Source organism: Tenrec ecaudatus, chromosome 7 (genome assembly GCF_050624435.1).
Source record: "Tenrec ecaudatus isolate mTenEca1 chromosome 7, mTenEca1.hap1, whole genome shotgun sequence".
NCBI lineage: Eukaryota > Metazoa > Chordata > Mammalia > Afrosoricida > Tenrecidae > Tenrec > Tenrec ecaudatus.
Window position 1 is genome coordinate 166,346,465 of NC_134536.1, and position 12,025 is coordinate 166,358,489.

The 12,025-nt window shown below is 47.7% G+C and overlaps 1 pseudogene; it reads left to right on the top strand.

Moving 5' to 3' along the window:
- Positions 1-5,636: 5,636 nt before the first annotated feature.
- Positions 5,637-11,341, top strand: LOC142453062 (aspartate aminotransferase, mitochondrial pseudogene; annotated as a pseudogene).
- The last annotated feature ends 684 nt before the right edge of the window (positions 11,342-12,025 follow it).

The following is a 12,025-nucleotide window of genomic DNA, read 5'->3' on the forward strand; positions in this document are numbered from 1 at the left end:
TGTATGAGCCCCTAATAAAATGTTTAAAAAAAACAACTAAAGTTCATGTCTTTATACATCTGTATTTTATACATCTCTATCGGTTATACATCTGTATTGTAGTCTGTGCACAAAGACTCTTTTACCCATGAAGAAACCCATTGCATTGATTCAATGCCAAAGTATAGACTCCATAGAGTAGAATTGCCCATCGGGCAACTCTGTGGAATCAGCTTGCCAATCTCTCTCTTGTGGAATGGTTGGTGGGTTTGAACCACTGAATCCACTGTCCCCAATCTCATATATTCTCTTTAAACCCACAAAATAACCCCAGGAAGGAGATGTCTTCCTTCATTTTCTAAGTGAAGCAGAGAAAGCGCCCAAATCCACTCACTGCCACCCAGTCAATTCTGACTCATAGAAGCCCTGTGAGACTGAGAAGAACTGGCCTTGTGGGCTTCTGAGATTGTAACACTTTGTGGGAGCAGCAAGCCTCATCTTTCTCCTGGGGAGTTGCTGGTGTATTTGAACTGCTGAACTTTCAGCTAGCAGAGAACTCATAAATTGTCCATAACCAAATACTCCATGGCAGGTGAAGCAAGGATTTGAACTCAGGCAATGTGGCTTCAGTGTTGTGGCGCTTCACCGGATACTGATGTCTACAAGTGATTAATTATTAGCCGTATCTCTGTGTTACAGCTTCTGTGTCATTATCCTGTTAGTACAGATTTACAGTGAGCTCGCAATTCCTAAATTCAGTAGATTGATTTTAATGATCACTTCAAACACTGCCGTCCATCTACCAGGGAGGAGGTCACATGTGGATCCTTGTAATCAGTTTCCCCTTTCCAACCCACTCACCCTCCACTCTCCCAACATCGCCCCTCACACCCCTGGTCCTGAAGGTATCATCCACCCTGGATTCCCTGTGCCTCCAGCTCCCATATGCACTAGTGTACAACCTCTGCCCCATCCATCCTGCAAGGTAGAATTTGGATCATGGTAGTTGCGGGGAGGAAGCATCCAGGATCTGGGGGAAAGCTGTGTTCTTCATCGGTACTATATCGCACCCTGACTGACCCATCTCCTCTCCTAAACCCCTCTGTGAGGGGATCTCCAGTGGCTGACAAATGGGCCTTGGGTCTCCACTCTGCACTTCCCCCTTCATTCACTATGGCATACACACACACACACACACACACACACACACACACACACACACACATATATACACACATATTCTTTTTTTTCTTTTTTTGCATGATGCCTTATACCTGGTCCCTTTGGCACCTCGTGATCGCACTGGCTGGTGTGCTTCGTCCATGTGGGTTTTGTTGCTTCTGAGCTAGATGGCCGCTTGTTCACCTTCAAGCCTTTAAGACCCCAGACACTATCTCTTTCGATAGCCGGGCACCATCAGCTTTCTTCGCCACATTTGCTTAAGTACCTGTTTGTCTTCAGCGATCGTATCATGGAGGTGTGCAGCTAATGATATGATTTTTTGTTCTTTGATGCCTGATAACTGATCCCTTCGGGACCACCCGATCACACAGGCTGGTGTGTTCTTCCATGTGGGCCAGATGGTCTTCTTGTCTCCATTGGTGAACCATACAATCCATTTTCTACTTAGGAGTTAGAATGATTAGAAAACACACCACCACCACCACCACCACCACCACCAACAACAACAACAACAACAACATCAATGATCTCTCTATCTAACCCTCTTATAGTGCCTTCTCCTATGTCTTCACATACAATTAAAATTTCTTTCTATGCTGTCATGCCATAAATGCCTTTGCTCCTAACTCCCTCCCCACCTTGTCCACATCCCTCTGCTCCTTGGTTGAAGTGCTCCCGCGGCTCTGGCCTTCTTTCTCACCCTTAAACATGGCCACCGTCCTGTCCCATGTAGACCTTTCTCCGGAAGTCCCTCTCCCGGGAGTCCTTGCCCCTGAAGTCTTCACAGGGCTATAGAATAATTTCCTACTCACTTGGGGAAAGAATGTGGGATTCATATAATAAAGATACATCATTAGTGAAGAAGATGGACAATATATATTTTAAAGACAATATGATATCACACGGTCTGAACACAGTGACAAAGTGGATTCTTTCCCTCTCTTGCTTCACCCCATAATGGTGAACACTCACGGTGGGTACTTAATGTTGGGTATGCCTGGATAAAGCTAGAGGAGGGTCCAGCACCATCAGGAGCAGTGTCAGAGATGCCATTCAGGTGCCCCCAGGGAACTACCAACCCACCATGCAGGGCAACAGGAGAGCCCAGGGCAGGTGAGGAGCGCGGGGTAGTGAGGAGCATACAAGTCTCCCAATCACGCTGCTGTAGCCACACCCCCAAACAGGAACCGAGGAACTCATTGCTCTCCCTCTGGATTGGGTGGCCTCAGTGTTGCGAACCAATCAGCATCTGAGAGCAGCAGCATCATCAGTTGCTGGTCAGCAATTTAGACTGCAGTTCCTATTCTGAAACCGACTTTCCTTCATTCTGTTTATTTCAATTTGTTGTTAGATGCTGTCCAGCCGGTGCTGACTCACAATGACCCTCTGCACAATCAGAAGCCGACAGCGCAGGTCTATTCTGTCGTATAGGGTGCCTAGGACCCTAGGCAGCTGTGGGTTGGGTTGTGGACGGGTCTTAGTATTTTTTTTTAAATTTTAATTTTAACAATTTATTGGGGCTCATACAATTCTTTTCACAGTTCATATATATACATACATCAATTGTATAAAGCACATCTGTACAGTCTTTGCCCTAATCATTTTTTTCTCTTTTCTTCTTTTACATTTTATTAGGGACTCATACAACTCTTACCACAATCCACACATATACATACATCAACTGTATAAAGCACATCCATACATTCCCTGCCCCAATCATTCTCAAGGCATTTGCTCTCCACTTAAGCCCCTTGCATCAGGTCCTCTTTTTTTTCCCCTCCTCCTTCCCCCTTCCCCCCTCCCTCATATGCCCTTGGTAATTTATACATCGTTGTTTTGTCATATCTTGCCCTATCCGGAGTCTCCCTTCCCCCTTCTCTGCTGTCCCTCTCCCAGGGAAGAGGTCACATGTGGATCCTTGTAATCAGTTCCCCCTTTCCAACCCACTCGCCCTCCACTCTCCCAGCATCGTCCCTCACACCTTGGTCCTGAAGGTATCATCCACCCTGGATTCCCTGTACCTCCAACCCTCATATGCACCAGTGTACAGCCTCTGTCCTATCCAGCCCTGCAAGGTAGAATTCGGATCATGGTAGTTGGGGGGAGGAAGCATCCAGGATCCGGGGGAAAGCTGTGTTCTTCATCGATACTACCTCACACCCTAATTAACCCATCTCCTCTCCTAAACCCCTCTATGAGGGGATCTCCGTTGGTCGACACTTGGGCCTTGGGTCTCCGGGTCTTAGTATTTTATATGTAGTTTAACACAACAGTCGCAGGGAGCCAACGCTGCTTTCATCCCTGTTTTACATATGCGGACATTTCACAGACAGGTGCAGTCCCTGGCTCCAGGGCACACAGCCCACACGCAGCAGGACCCAGGGGTGCACATCGCAGGGCCTCGCTCAGGCGGGCGGCTCCTTTCTGGAGCCCATTCATTCTGTGCTCCCTCCGACCACCTGTGGCAGCCTGCGTTGTCGGGGGCGGGGGGGGGGGAGTGGGGGGGCGGGGGGGGGGGCGAAGCAGCAGAGGCAGAGCCCAGAAGGGGAGCTGGCCGGGTGAAGTTGGAGCGGGGTTTCTCATCCCGGCTGCACCTTGGAATCTCTCAGGAGCTTTACAAAACCCCCAATGCCACGCCCCCAGAGTGACGTCAGAAACTCCAGGGCCTGGCCTAGGAATCAGTATTTGTTAAAACTCGCTAGGTGACCTCAGCATCCAGCCTAGGTGAGTCTTTTTACTAGTCACTTCACTTCTCTGAGCCTCACTTTCCCCTCTGTGGAAAAGGAACCAACCCCCTAACTTCCAAAGGAGCTGTAAGGGTCCAAGGAGCTATCTCTGTAAGGTCGTTAGCTGGCATACATTTTTGACTATTCAAGAGGAGCTGAGCAGGGCCTTGGGTACTTGGCACACTGTCACTGGGATGGACTTTCTGGTTTCTTACTGTCCTGGAGGGTCTTCCATCCCAAGCCCCTTGCGTCTTGGATTTTGTCGAGGGGTTTGAATGGGCCAATTGGGCTGGGAGGGTTGGGAGCGTATGAGAGCAATGACATAGACTGACCACCAGGTGGCAATACAAACTCACTCGCTTAGAGAAGACACCAGCGGAGAACAAGTTATCCTAACATTTTTCTCCCTGCCTCCCTCAGTACTCTATGTATGCGAAGCTTTTTATATATGAGGGGGTTTTTAAAAGTTAGTGGGAAATTTTAATTATCATTCAAATCCATTTTCCACGAGCGTTTAAGAGCCCTTTGTACTTATTTTGCTTTTTATTTTATTTTTATTTTAAGGTATTTATTTATTTATCTTAATGAATCATTTTATTGGGGGCTCTTACAGCTTTTATAACAATTCATACATCAATTGTACCAAGCACATTTGTGCATATTTTGTCATCATTTCCAAAATATTTCCTTTCTACTTGAGCCCTTGGTATCAGTTCCTCCTTTCCCCCCTCCATTTCCCTCCCTCCCACCCTTGTGGACCCTTGATAATATATATTATTTTAATTTTCATATTTTACACCATTTACTGTCTCCCTTCACCCACATTTCTGATGTTTGTCCCCCTGGGGGTGTTGTTGTTGTTTATATGTCGATCACTGTGATCAGTTCCCTCTTTTGTCCCCCTTCTCCCTCCACTTTCCCCCTACCCTCATGGTATTGCTACTTTCATTATTGGTCCCGAAGGGTTTATCTGTTCTGGATTCCTTGAGTCGAGAGCTCTTATCTGTACCAGTGTACATGCTCTGGTCTAGCTGGACCTTGTATTTAATTTAATTTCATGCAAAACAAAAACAGAGACAGCAACCAAAGAAACCTGTGGTAAGATCCATCTTCTTTTTTGCAGAGGCGGTGCTTTAGCAACTGTCTTAGTGAGCGCTGCTATAAAGAAACAGCACAAGTAGATGGTTTTGACAAACAGAAATGCATTTTCCGTTTAGGAGGCTGGCAACTCAGATTCAAAACGTCCAGTCTAAAAGAAGGCTCTCTCTGTGTGTGCCCCCTGCTTCTGGAATGCCCCAAAGCAGAGACGCCTGGTCCAAACAGTGCAGGCCACTCCTGGCTCTTCTTTCTTGGAGACAGTAGTTCCTTTTCTTTCTGATTACTTCATTCTCCTTTTATTGTTTCTAAATGAATGACAATGCAGAACAAGCCCAGGGAAATCCCTTTCATTGAATTATGACAGGGACCTCCCACCTCATTCCCCTTACTCTGGATCCGGGCTGATCACATCATGGGTGATGATTACATCATCATATAACTGGTACATTACAACATGTACTTCAAAACATTATCTAACTGCCAAACTGCCGAGAGTCATGGTAGAGCAAAAGTGATATGTATTTTGGGGAAACACAGTTCAAGTCATAATGTCAAACATATGTCCTTCTCCAGGGCCTGGACCCTCCTAGGACCATGTCTAAGGTAAATGAGACAAAGTCTTTCCATTCTCCCTTCGAAGGAAGAATTTGACTGTGCTTTTTCTAAGACAAAGTTTTTCGTTCTTCTGGTTGTCTGTGGCAGATTCAATATTCTTCACCGACACCATCATTCTAATGTGTCAGTCTGAGACAAGGCAGAAGGAAGAAAATCAAAGGTGTTCAGAGACAAGGAGTCCAAAGGACTGAAGGACCACTCCAACTTCAGCTTTCATGACCCTGAACCCAGAATGAGTTGGTGCCCGGCTACAGCTGCTGACCACAGCAGATTACAACAGGGTCCTGGGCTGAGTTGGAGAATAATGTGAAAAAACCTCAGAATCATAAAGGAGACCTGGATCATTGGTCTGTTGGACCAGTGAAACGCAGACACTCCTGGCCTTAGTCACCCTTTAAGACTGGAATTCAACTCACCTCCATGGCTAAACGTTCAAGCACATGATAGCCAGGCCTACAAAGGGAGTCATAGCACCGCTTCTCAGAACCTACTCCGTAGAATAATCAACGACAGGAGCTCAAAAGGGCAACATTTGCACAGGGAGAAAGCTCAGAAGGCCGGAAGAGGGGTAGCAAATGGAAGTGCTAGACTGGGAGGGAATAGGATTAGTGCTGTTATGGCGTGAACTGTTGAATGGCAAATCCGTTTGCGCTATAAACCTCTCACCAAAGACACTTGTCCTCGGTCTGTCCTGCCGCCTGCCGCCTGCCGCCCACCATGGCCCTGCTGCACTCTGGTCGCGTCCTCTCCGGAGTCGCCGTCGCCTTCCACCCAGGCCTCGCCGCCCCGGCTTCTGCCAGAGCCAGCTCCTGGTGGGCCCATGTGGAGATGGGGAAGGATCCAATTCTGGGAGTCCCCGAAGCTTTTAAGAGAGATACCAACAGCAAAAAGATGAACCTGGGAGTTGGGGCCTACCGGGATGACAAAGGACAGCCCTATGTGCTCCCTAGTGTCCTGAAGGCTGAAGCCCAGATTGCTGCAAAAAACCTGGACAAGGAATACCTGCCCATTGGGGGACTGGCTGAATTTTGTAAGGCATCTGCAGAACTGGCCCTGGGCGAGAACAGCGAGGTGTTGAAAAGTGGCCGATACGTCACCGTGCAGACCATTTCTGGCACCGGCGCACTCAGGATCGGAGCCAGTTTCCTGCAAAGATTCTTTAAGTTCAGCCAAGACGCCTTTCTGCCCAAGCCCTCCTGGGGAAACCACACGCCCATCTTCAGGGACGCTGGCATGCAGCTTCAGGGGTATCGGTACTACGACCCCAAGACTTGCGGTTTCGACTTCGCAGGTGCTATCGATGACATATCAAAAATGCCCGAGCAGAGCGCGGTCCTCCTGCATGCCTGTGCTCACAACCCCGCCGGGTGGACCCGCCCTGAGCAGTGGGAGGAGATGGCCAGCGTGGTGAAGAAAAGGAATCTGTTTGCATTCTTCGGCATGGCCTACCAAGGCTTCGCCAGTGGGGACGGTAACAAGGACGCCTGGGCCGTGCGCCACTTCATCGACCAGGGCATTGACGTGTGCCTCTGCCAGTCCTACGCCAAGAACGTGGGCTTGGACGGTGAGCACGTGGGGGCCTTCACCGTGGTCTGCAGGGATGCTGAAACTGCCAAGAGGGTGGAGTCGCAGTTGAAGATTTTGATCGGTCCCATGTATTCCAACCCCCATCTCCATGGGGCCAGTATTGCCTCAACCATCCTGACCACGCCGGAGCTGGGGAAACAATGGTTGCAGGAAGTCAAAGGCATGTCAGACCGCATCATCAGCATGCGGACCCAGCTGGTCTCCAAGCTCAAGGAGGAGGGCTCCTCCCACAACTCGCAGTACATCACTGACCAAATTGCCATGTTTTGTTTCACGGGGCTCAAGCCTGAACAGGTGGAGCGGCTGACCAAGGAGTTCTCTATCTACATGACAAAGGACGGCCGCATCTCTGTGGCTGGAGTCACCTCCGGCAACGTGGGCTACCTTGCCCACACCGTTCATGAGGTCACCAAGTAGTTTCCCCATGAGAGGGAGCAGAGATGCCCTGCCTCTTCAGCTCCTGCTGTGGTGGGGTTCATGGGGAGCCTGAGAGCAGGTGGGTGGAGGGCAGGCGAGTTCTCTGAACCACAGGGCTTCACGCAGCCATTGAATGTGTTTCTCGGAAAAGAACATGTAGTGAATTAGGGCAGAGGTACCGTGGCTCCCAAGCCAACCTGGTCCCCATCCTGTTATCTGGGGTGTCTCCCAATGAGTATGTGTACAAGAAAGAGCCAAAAATCTGTCTGTCACACAACTTCAATATTTCAGAAGCTTTGACCGTAGCACCTTGCGTGCTCAGGGTTCCTGTGTGCATCCAGCCTAAGAACTCGCACGTACTAGACCGTGTACAGAGAAGCCTGCTTCTGATACTAACTCCTGTGTCCTTCCCCACAAAAGCCCATGGTGCAGAAATCATGTCTGAGAACCCACTGAGCCCACTGCCACTGCAGCAAGGAAAGGAAAAGACACCCTTTCCCGGCTCATTTAAGAGAAAGGAAGAAAGAAGGCTCTCCTTTTTCATTCTTAGAGGCATTTTACCACTTCCCTCTTAGCCCTAATCATTGCTGTTCTTTTCCTTAGACACAAAGACCTCTCACTAGCCCAGCTCCCCCATCCCATCAACAACCTCCCCCAGGCCCCCGTCAGGATATACTTATGTCAAGAATGTGCATGCCATGCCCTCCCCTGGAGGAGAGAGAGCTTCCTCTCCTGCACTTTCATCTCAGCGTCCATCCGTGAGTCATTGTTTGATCACCTCCTCTGCCCGCTGGGACTTCCTACCTAGTGTTTGAGTGTGGTTGTGCAGGCGCTCATCTCACCCATGAGCCAGGCAGTGCAGGAGAGGGCGCACTCGGGGCTTTGCCTTCAATCTTGGGTGGGTGCTGCCAGGAGGGCTCAGGCTCCCCCTCTGGAAAGATAGCCACCATCTGCTCTAATCATGTAGGCTTAGTGCAGCCTGGGTTCTCCGTTAAAATTAAATCACCGAAGACCCAGCCTCTGGCTACTAAAAAAAAAAAAAAAAAAGTTAAAAGCAAACAGACATGCTAGCTTTACTGCAATGATAAACATTAGCTAGCTTTCCTTTGTATTAGAAATTGAGAACGTGAAAGCATTTGACTGTGTGGAACATAGCGAATTACGAATGACATTATAACAGGCAACCTGTACACAGGCCAAGAGGGAGTCTTTCAAACAGTACAAGGTGGGGAGGGCATCAAGACGGCATCCAAGTAGAATCACCTGCCTGGGTCTCCTGCTGCCAGACCAGAAAATTAAGAGGTAAGAGGGCCAATATAAGGAGGATGGGTGCTAAAAATAGACTTAGTGTACTGGGGTCTGGTTCAGGTCTCCCCCTTTGATTTTCACTCATGAAGCGATTGGAGAATGCCCTGAAATGCTCCAAGTTCACTGCTTCTGCCTCCAGGCTCTCTTAGCCCTTCGCCAGGTCCAGAAGGATGGGGTCTGCCACCCATTGCTGCATGCTAGTTCCACAGAGAGCAAAAATTTCCCCAGAATGCTCTCTAGACGTGGCCATAATCTCAGGCTCACAGAGAGACCACATTGAGAAGAAAAAGGATATGAATCACATGATAATATCGCTAGATGCAGGAAAAAATTGACACCATCCAACACCCATTCCTAATTAAGACACTCAAGAAGATTGGAATGGAAGGAAAATTCCTCAAGTTAATACACGCAATCTATGAAAAGCCAATAGTCAACATCATAGTCAATGGAGAAAAGACTAAAGCAATCCCACGGAAAAAGGGGACCAGACAAGGATGCCCCTTGTCCTCACTTCTGTTCAACCTTGCACTGTACTGGAGATGTTAACTAGCAACATGAGAGAGCAGAAGGGCATTAAAGGTATCCAATTGGGAGAGGAGGAGGTGGAACTATTGCTATTTGCAGACGACATGATTCTGTACATTGAAAATATCAAAAGCTCTACAACAGGAGGAATGTAATAGAGGAATATGGAAGAGTGGCAGGATACAAGGTCAACAAACAGAAGTCTATTGGTTTTCTATCTATATCAGACAAGATTATGAAAGAGATCAAGAAGACAGTACTTTTAACTATAGCCAAGAACAAATTGAAATATATAGGGATATATTGAACCCAAAAAACCAGAAAGACGTATACAGGGAAAACTACAGAACCCTGCTACAGGAAACCAAAAGTAACCTCCACAAATGGAAGAATTTCCCATGCTTGTGGATCAGAAGACTTCATATAGTAAAGAGGTCAATCTTGCCCTAGGCACTATATAAGTTTAACACTATCCTGATTCAAATACCAATAACTTTCTTCAAAGAATTGGAAAAACAGACCACCAATTTCATATGGAGAGGGAAGAAGCCCAGAATTAGCAGAGGATCCTCAAGAAGGACAAGGTCAGAGGGCTTGCTTTAACTGACTTTCACACCTACTTCACAGCCACAGTGGTCAAAACAGCGTGGTACTGGTATAATGGCAGATACTCAGACCAATGGAAAAGGACAGAAAACCCAGAAATAAAACCATCAGCATATAGACAACTGATCTTTGACAAGGGCCCCAAAAGCATCAAATGGGTGATGGAAGCCCTCTTTAACAAGTGGTGCTGGAAGCAATGAATATCCTGTAGAAAAATGAAACAAGATGTGTATATCACTCCATGCAGAAGAACAAACTCAAGGTGGATCACATCTAGAAGTAAAACCCCAAACCATCAGGACCATCAATGAAGGGATCAGGACAACCCTAAGAACCTCGGCTCAGGGAATGCATAGGCTACCTGCAATAGGGAAGGGTACACGCAAAGGTGAGCCTGAAATCGACATGTGGGATATACTAAGGATAAAACATCTGTGTACGTTGAAAGACTTCACCAAGAGGGTAGCAAATGAACCCACAGACTGGGAGAGGATTTTTTAGCAATGACAGAACAGACAAGGACTTATTACTAAAATCTACAATACCCTCTTACCCTGAAAAAAGAGGAGAATAGTTAACCCCTTGAGGAAGTGGGCAAAAGACCTAGGGAGGAGACCCCAGTCTCCAATAAACATATGAGAGAATGCTCCCAATCATTAGCCATCAGAGAAATGCAAATTAAAACAACCATGAGATACCATCTAATACCCTTAAGGATTGACCAAATCAGAAAATCAGAGAGCAACAAGTGCTGGAGGGGATGTGGCGAGCTAGGAACTCTCTTCCACTGCTGGTGGTCGTGGAGATACCTACCACCTCTGTGGCAAGTGATCTGGTGGTATTCAAAGCAAATGGAAATCGAGCTACCTTATGGCCCAGTTAGCCCTCTACTGGGCATAGACCCAGAAGAGGTAAGACATAGAGCACGCTCCGATGTTCATTGCGGCACAATTCAAAATCGCAAAGAATTGGAAACAACCTAAATGTCCGTCCTGATAGAAGAGTGGATTAATAAACTGCAGCACATACATACAATGAATTACTACGCATCCCTAAAAATCACTGACGATTTCACGAAGCATGCCGTTTCATGGGAAGAGTTGGAGGAAATTATGCTAAGCAAAATTAGCCAATCACAAAAGGGACAAGTACAACACGAGTCCCCTGAGGTAAGTGTAATCAGCACAAGGAGGCATAGAAGAAAAGCCATTTTTCTCACACTCTACAGGTTGAGGCCCAAGTAGCCAGGACGAGGTTGGACCAAACCCAAGGAGGTACATATTATTCAAACACCAAGAAGGGGGCAAAGGGGGAAGGGAGAGGGAGAAGGGGGATGATGGAACTGGAGGAGCAGGGCACTAACCCACCCAGGGGGGAGTATTGCTTATTCTCCTCAGAATTAGGAGTGTGCATGCAGACCACCAAGGCGCACCAAACCCTGAGGGCAATGTAAACATGTGGAGAAGTGTGTGAAAAGATTGGGCTACAGGGCTGGCCCTAAACGGAGCCAAACTGACCCCGCTCTCAAAAGGTATAGCATCTGGGGTCTTAAAGACTTGAAGGTAAACAAGTGGCCATCTAGCTCAGAAGCAACAAAGTCCACATGGAAGAAGCACACCAGCATTTGTGATCATGATGTGTCGAAGGGATAAGTTATCAGTTACCAAAGAACAAAAAACCTTATCACTGTGAATGAGGGGGAGTGCAGAGTGGGGACTCAAAGCCCACCTGTAGGCAACTGGATATCCCCTTATAGAAGGGTCACGGGGAGGAGACGAGCCAGTCAGGGTGCAGTGTAGCAACAATGAAACATACAACTTTCCTCTAGTTCCTAAAAGTTCCCCCCCACCCCCCACTATCATGATCCCAATTCTACCTTATAAATCCTGCTAGACCAGAGGAGGTACACTGGTACAGATAGGAATTGGAAACATAGGGAATCCAGGACAGATGATCCCTCAGGACCAGTGCTGAGAGTG